This window comes from Anastrepha ludens, chromosome 2, assembly GCF_028408465.1.
Source record: "Anastrepha ludens isolate Willacy chromosome 2, idAnaLude1.1, whole genome shotgun sequence".
In the NCBI taxonomy this organism is placed as follows: domain Eukaryota; kingdom Metazoa; phylum Arthropoda; class Insecta; order Diptera; family Tephritidae; genus Anastrepha; species Anastrepha ludens.
Window position 1 is genome coordinate 104,899,571 of NC_071498.1, and position 7,835 is coordinate 104,907,405.

Here is a 7,835-nt window from a genome sequence, read left to right on the forward strand (position 1 = left end):
TCTTCAGGTGAATGGCCTGAACGTGATCTGGCCATACGTTCCCTTTGATTTTGGTTTTGAATTTGTCGCTCTTCTTGTGATTGATTTTGCCTTTCCTTTGATCTATTTTGCGTTCTACGCGACCGACGATCAATATAATTTCTTCGCGGGCGTGGCATTTCTAAAATAAAGCGATACAAATATAAATAATATAATTTTCTTTTTTCCATTGTTGAAATTAAATTTCTAATTCTTTTGGCCGCATACGTTGATTTCAAATAAGTTAAGAGAAAATAATTGAAAAGTAATGAATTTAATCAAAAAAACATGAAAAACTCACAATGTGCATTAAAATTGCTAACAACAACAACGAAAACACCGTTTTTTTATTTTCACTGATTATTAAAATTTTACGCACAATATATTTTATTTTTATAAATTTTTTCCCAAAAAAAAAAAATAACAATGAAAAACGCACTTTAAAATTGTTGACCACTCACCAAATGGTTTTGATACAGCTGATTATGTTGACCTCAGTATATCCAGTAAACAAACTGTGGTGAAAGTCCTTTATAAGGACCAAGTTTATAGTGGTGAAGTTTTAAGTACAACACAATTTTCTGTACGCACGGTTGCTCTTTGGCAAAAATAAAGTAATCTTTAGAAATCATAAAAAAAGTTGCAAATTTTAGAGAAATTTCTTAAAGAAAAATTAATACATGCATTTACTTGAATAAGTAAACACCAAAAGTATACTAAAATGACTATTTAATGCGTTGTTTGATACAAATTTATATTATTGCTCAAAACCCTCTGCGCGCTGTCGCTGTCTTTTTGTTTCTGTATCGCATCGCGGTGAATTCACGTTTTTCAGAAAGTTGGCAACAGAAGAAAATTGAAGAAAGTACATATTTTGCTCATATTTGCTATTTTAGTTGTTAAATCAAAATGTGTTTCAGGTATTTTTTAATCTTGCAACTATTCTTTGTAACAGAAATTCCTGAGAGCGCTATTTTAGTTATACCTGCTTTTAGGCAAACGTACGTTTGCCCATATAAAATTGTCTACCTAAATGCATGAAAAAAGTGTTAGCATAACTTTTTCGAGTATATTATACATCGAGTATTTTATACATTTTGCTCGTCAGCTTTCGCGTTTTCTTTTCTTGGTTTTAGACTTTCACCACAAAAAAATTACGCAAACCCATGAACAAAGTTATACTAATAGAGACCTGATCTTAATACTCGAGCTATTAACACGTTTTATTTTTTAAAAGAACATTTATGGCGACTGTCGATCCATATTCATGGATTTCAAAAAATGTATGGATTCAACCGCTGAATAATTTCGTATATTTTAAATCCATGTAAACTTTTACATTTGCGCATTTATATATATGTATTTAACCTTTAATTTAAGTAAACGTTTCAATATTTGTCCAAAAACTTTGAACTTCGAAAAATACAGGCTTATGGTTATTAATGGAATAAAACATATTTAACGAATTTTTATTTTATCTAAATCATAAAACGTTCAAATGAAGCTCAAAATATTCTTCCAGTTTAAAAAAAAGCAATGTGCTTTGATGCCGTGTCACGCATGCATAAAAAGGAAAGAAAAGAGATGACAACTATTGCGTTACGAATAATACAGTCGCATACGTCACTCGACATCAGAACAATGTTATTCATATCTGTGTATATTCTATTCATTTGCGTGTATTCTCATTCCGTATACGTAATGTCCGTATAAGGGAAACACGCAAATATTATATTTTTCACACTTACACAACGCACGCATACTTTTACCAATTTCTTTAAAACTTCACATAAACCATCTATGGACCAATACCAATGATCTGTGAAAGTTTGATTGAAATCGGTGAATGCGTTTAGGCGTGAATCGGCGACTAACGAACACAAAAAAACGTCTCCATTTTTATATATAAGATATATAATTACATAGGTGTTTGGCCGAGCCTCTCTTCCTATTTGTGGTGTGCGTCTTGATGTTGTTTCACAAATAGAGGGACCTACAGTTTCAAGCCGACTCCGAACGGCAATGTTTTTATGAGGAGCTTTTTCAAGGCAGAAATACACTTGGAGGTTTGCCATTACCTGCCGAGGGGCGATCGCTATTAGAAAAATGTTTTTCTTAATTTTGGTGTTTCACCGCGATTTGAACCTACGAACGCTCGGCTACGGCGGCCGCCTAGGTCTTTGCTTGGATTTAATGCAACGAAACTGCTTGCGGAAATTGTAATAAAATATTCAATGTAAAATTAGTTAAATGTATAATTTACAATATTTACTGTATTTCTTTTATTCATACTTAATTAAATTCCACTCGAGTCCACAATTTTTTGACATGATTTTGTTTGCGTACAGTACACGTGAAATTATGAAAGTTGTCCAACTTTACATTTTGCTTTCTTGATTGCTTTGCTCAGACTTAATGATCTTTCGGATGCAACGCGTTAGTGAGTGCTAAAAAAACAAAAAAAAAAAAAAAAAAAAAAAAAAAATGTAAAGGGATAGTTAGATTTGGAAAAAATGTATCTCCATTTAAATATTTTTAATTAGCCACGAATCTCTACATTAAAATTGAAACAAATTTTTGTTTAACTCCATTAAAATAAACAGGAATTTTTTAATTGATTTGCTGTATTACCTTTATTCTTGTCAAGAGCAATGCTGGCTCCAACAACTCTAGCATTTGCAAGAATTTTGAATACAAGTTGTCGGCATTTAGTAGAGAGAAGTAGTTGGTGAAATAATTTTATTGCGCATAACTAGAATCCTCACAATGAAACACAAAATCTCACGGGCCTTTTTATGGTGCGAAAATCCCATGCGCTGGCAGCATTGATTGAGCTGTGTTTCACAGGCAGACGAATGTAAAATAGTACAGGGTGGAAATTCAGCGGTTAAAAAAGAAAATTCAAATGCCTGACAAAGAATGAAGGAAACAATTTATATGAAAAAATTATGAATTTAGAATTATTATTAAATTAAAAATAAATATTAAAAATAAATATAAATAAATTAATAAAATTAAAAATAAATATTGCCAATTTTTCACCCTGTGTAAGTCATCTTGATGTCTCTTGGAAAAAAGCTACATTTAAATTCAGAGTACTCAAAAATGTAGAAATAAATAGTTTTGCTAAAAAAGTTAGCAGACAATACTGTTTTGCCCGTTTAGTTTTATTTTGACTGTTCTGGGGGGGAAAAAATTCCAGAAATGCGCGTGTTTTTCATTAAGAAATTTCATTTACCAACGTTTTTAGCTGCAAATCAAGGAAAAATCTATAGCATAAAGTTTTATAGCCATATTTTGATATCAATTTGAGTTTTCATTCTTAGTCCATAGGTTATTTCATTGCTGCACAAATAAGCCAGTGATACGTAACTGCTAAAACCGTAAATTATTTAATTCAAATTGAATATTTGTTAATAACTGTTTAAAATATACACTGAAGAGTATAACTGTAATAAAATGTATACTTTCTATTGTTAAATCGGGAAGTATAACACCAGTTAATTGATTTGCTGAAGAAGGGCGAGTCTATAAGAAAAATAGCTAAAAAATTCGAAGTTAGCCACATGGCTGTGCAAAGGCTGCGGAAAAATGTATCAGACCCTATTCCCAGTAACAAAGGAGGCTGGCCAAGGAAGATAAGCGACCGCGATGCCCACCATCTGGCAGTTCGGTAACAAGCAGCAAGGCGGTCACTCCCAAAGAAGCACTAAAGGTGCTGGATATTGATGCGAGTCAGTGGACAGCCAGGCGCAGCCTGTCAAAACTTGGGTTAAAGGCAAAATAGAAGAAAAAGAAGCCAATGCTGACAAAAAGACATTTGCGGTTGAGGCGGGATTTTGTTGTGGCTCACTAAAGCTGGACAGTTGAGGGTTGGGATCAGGCACGTCTTTATAAATGGATTATAAAAGACCTTTTTTCATAACATTTCAAAACGATTTCAGGTTATTTGGTCTGATGAAACCAAAATCAATCGATTTTAATCAGATGGTCGGGCCTGGTATTGGATTAAAGACCCAAATGCAGTCCAGTCACATCACATCAAGCAAACAGTAAAAATGGGGGTGGCTCCATTATGGTGTGGGGCTGCATTTCCAAAAATGGTGTGGGTCCTTTAGTACGAATAGACGGTATTATGCGGAAAGAGGAGTACCTGGCCATATTGCAATAAAATCTGCCGGGTGTAGTGGAAAGTATGGGTCTTGCTGCTGAAAAGTAATTTTTTAGCAAGACAATGACCCTAAGCACACCGCACATGTTGTACGAAATTGGATGCAACGCCAAAAATTTCGTAGCTTGAAGTGGCCTCCACAATCACCGGACATGAACCCAATCGAAAATTTATGGAGTCATGTAAAATCGAAGCTTGCCGCCCAATGGAGTTAATGAGCTGTGAGAGCGAACACGCGATGTTTAGGATGCTATTTCGACTGATTTTGCCTTGAGGTATACGCGAAGTATGCCCAATCGTATCGACGAGCAAAATCCAAAGGATATTGGACATCTTATTAATATTTATTTTATTTATTGTAAGAAATAAAAAAATGGTTGAGTGCAAACTGTAACATTTGTCTTTATTTGCATTATTGCTTGCTACTAGTGTTGTTGTTGTTGCATTGACAGCAAACCGGTTTGAGAGAGAGAGAACATACATGCCAATAAAGTTATGCAAAAAAAAATATTTGATGTTAAAACATGCCAAGGCGAATTTATTATAGGTGACAGCAACCACATATAAGTAAAACCCTACATGTATTTGTTGTTGCGTTTGGTCCAAGCATCACGTCAAAATCAGCAAGCAAATGTAAACATACGAATGTAAACATACCAATACATACAAACAAAGCATATCATTTTGACGTAAGCCATACCTACGGTGAAAAATTCAGCTGGGTGAATGCTGTCACCTATAATAAATCCACCTTGAAACATGCCTAAAAAATTTGTTGAATGTATGTGTCGTGTATAACCACAGAGGCGAGTACAGCCCGTTGCGTTTGCATTTCACCATACGTCCTTCTTGCGATAAATAGCTGCTACACTACCACATATTAGGTAGGCCTTTCGTTTCTTTGTAATGAAATGAATTCAAAAGCTAATAGAGTTTTGTCATCATAGATTATGGACCGGTGAGTTATCATTTTTGTATCAGGGTACCTACTTTTGGGAGAACATGTATATGTACATAAATTTAACACATAGCCTACGATGTAATATAATTTACCAATAGCTTTGGGGCAGTTCAATACTGCTGACAAGGAGTTCTCATGTTTATTAATGTTTAATCTAATCCCTTCAATCTTTTTGCGAGCAACGACTGGGTTTTGCGATAGGACTATGCCACAAAGAATTAGTAACCTGTCAAGTACTGAATACACTAAATAAAGCTGTTCTTTTGGTCAACTCAAAGCCTGGGATTTGACATAATTTATAAAACAACAACGTACAATTAACAATTTTACTCAATTTGATTCCATTTATTTCACAAGGTTGCACGTAGTAATCGATGATGATGGTAGTTATATGGAGTATTTCATTTAATGCAAAATTATTACCTTACATCTCAATATTACCTGTTTTTCTGGAATAAAATCAATTATTAACATTACACCGATAAATATTAAATGTTTAAAATATTTGTTTTGGTTTCCATTTTCATAGACCTCGCAGCCGTATAAGATACACTTGGCTAAAAATATAGTTTTATTTATCACTTCAGTGTAGGTTTAGAAGCGGAATTAAAGTGCAACGAAAGAAGCGTGTTGTTATATGTGTAGCTTCAAGAATTTACTTCTAGAATTATTAAGTTTGGGAATCAAAAGTAATAAGTTCAGTGGCCGTTTCTGTTGCTTTTAATGTCGCTAATGGAATCAAAGCATTCAAATTGCACGATTGGGCGAGAAAGTGTTTCTGTAAGTACCATATTAACTGACAAAATGTGAAACAGCTAGGAAAATGGTATGCGAATCGATGGAATAAATGAGATCGAATGAACGATTCTATACGGCATCATTGAGGAAAGCAAACATGAATATCAAGAAAAAATTTCATATTAATAACTAACATTCCCTTTAATATCGGGAACTTGACCGAGAGTGGTTACAAAAACAGGCTACAGAGCTGTCTTTATTCATGCGAAAGGAGGGAGTTGTGGATAATGTTTTGCTGATTACTCGAAAATAGTATTTCCAGCGTTAATTTAAAACAAGGCACTTAGCATCATCTTTTTTATCTTCAGATGCTCAGATGTTCTTTGCATCATCATTTCTTGGTTGCTTTGTTAAGTGTGAAACCATTAGTTAATATTAATTAATAATTAACATTAATATTTTACATTAAATAAGAAACATTTAAAGAAATTACACTGCCACTGCCACAATTTAGAACAAAAAGATGAAACATTTTTGGGTTAGAAACTGTCTATTACTATCGCCTACTCTTCCTCAAGAGAACGTTAATGTATACTATGTATGTATGTTACTAAAACGCACACAACAAAATGTGAGGTCGTTTTATACTGTATTTTGTTTAAATTCTTCTTTTTAAATTAAATCAACAAACATTAAAGTTACTTTGATTTTAAATGTTGGCGCATAATTCATAATTGTATTTGTTTGAAAATATAAAGTGAATAAAATTACGTTTATCAAGGGAATATAGAAATGCACAGGCAAATTCCTTGCAAAATGCCGTCGGCATTCGTTAATTTGATTTCATACAGAAACCAAAAACTGAGCAGAGCCAATGTACTTGTACATAATTCAATGTAATATCAGCTCTGTTAAGAAATTCCCCGCTGTCGAGTTGAACGAGGTGAAAAAGTCTGCGCGGTTTCACTTCATTTTTGACAATTCACGCTATTCGTAGCTCGTGAGACTTCTCTATACATTAACGTTCTCTGCTTCCTCTTCAAAAACAGTAATTTCCCTTCCTTTTGTTTGTTTGTTTGTTTCTAGATGAACTCTTACGACACGGCGAATCCGGAAAGCGCAGTCTTGTATTCTATCATTCTTGGCCGCAACATAAGAATTTCCAGCACGTCAGCTAGGTGCTGGCAAAGGTTGGTAGGGTGGGTAAGATGGCAAGAGTACCTCAGGCACACTTCAAGTAGCACTTACATGCCGTTTTAATACCATAATGTGGACCACTACATGTGCAGAGAAAAATTTTGGGCAGAGAAAACCTGCTACAGCCATCCAGTACTGTGATGTAGTGGAGGAGAGAAAAGGTATTTAGGCTCGAAATTTTCTTCAAGTCATCCCCAAAGGCACGCTAAGGAATCTCAAGCGCTTAGCCGCCAGAGCCGGACATTTGCAGAGAAAGTGTTCAACAGTCTTTTTCTCTGCAGGATCCCCACAGCTTCTGCAATAGGGGTTGCACGGAATTCGAAGCTTCTCCGCATGAGTACCGATCACCCAGTGACCAGTGAGCACCGCAATGAGTTTGGAAATTGAATGGCAGGGGATTCCCATCACCTTAAGCTTTCTGTTTATATCGTATTGAGAAGTAGCACACGATGAGACACATCTCCATCTGTCTTGAGCTTTTTTTAGAAAGAAATTGTGTAGTTTCCCTTTAACAACGGTCAACGGTCATAACATCGGTGTCCCCATGTCTGAGAGGGGGCAGCTGAAACTAGTTCTGTCGACCCCTTCCTGGCAAGCTCATCGGCAATTTCATTTCCCTCTATATTCCTGTGCCCAGGAACCCAGATAAGGGGAATGGTTCCTGCACCTCCATGCTGGCAAAAGTCGAACTAGAAATTTTAAGTACTCAGTTTTTTTTTTATTCATACCTGTTTTAAGTTAACGCTGGAA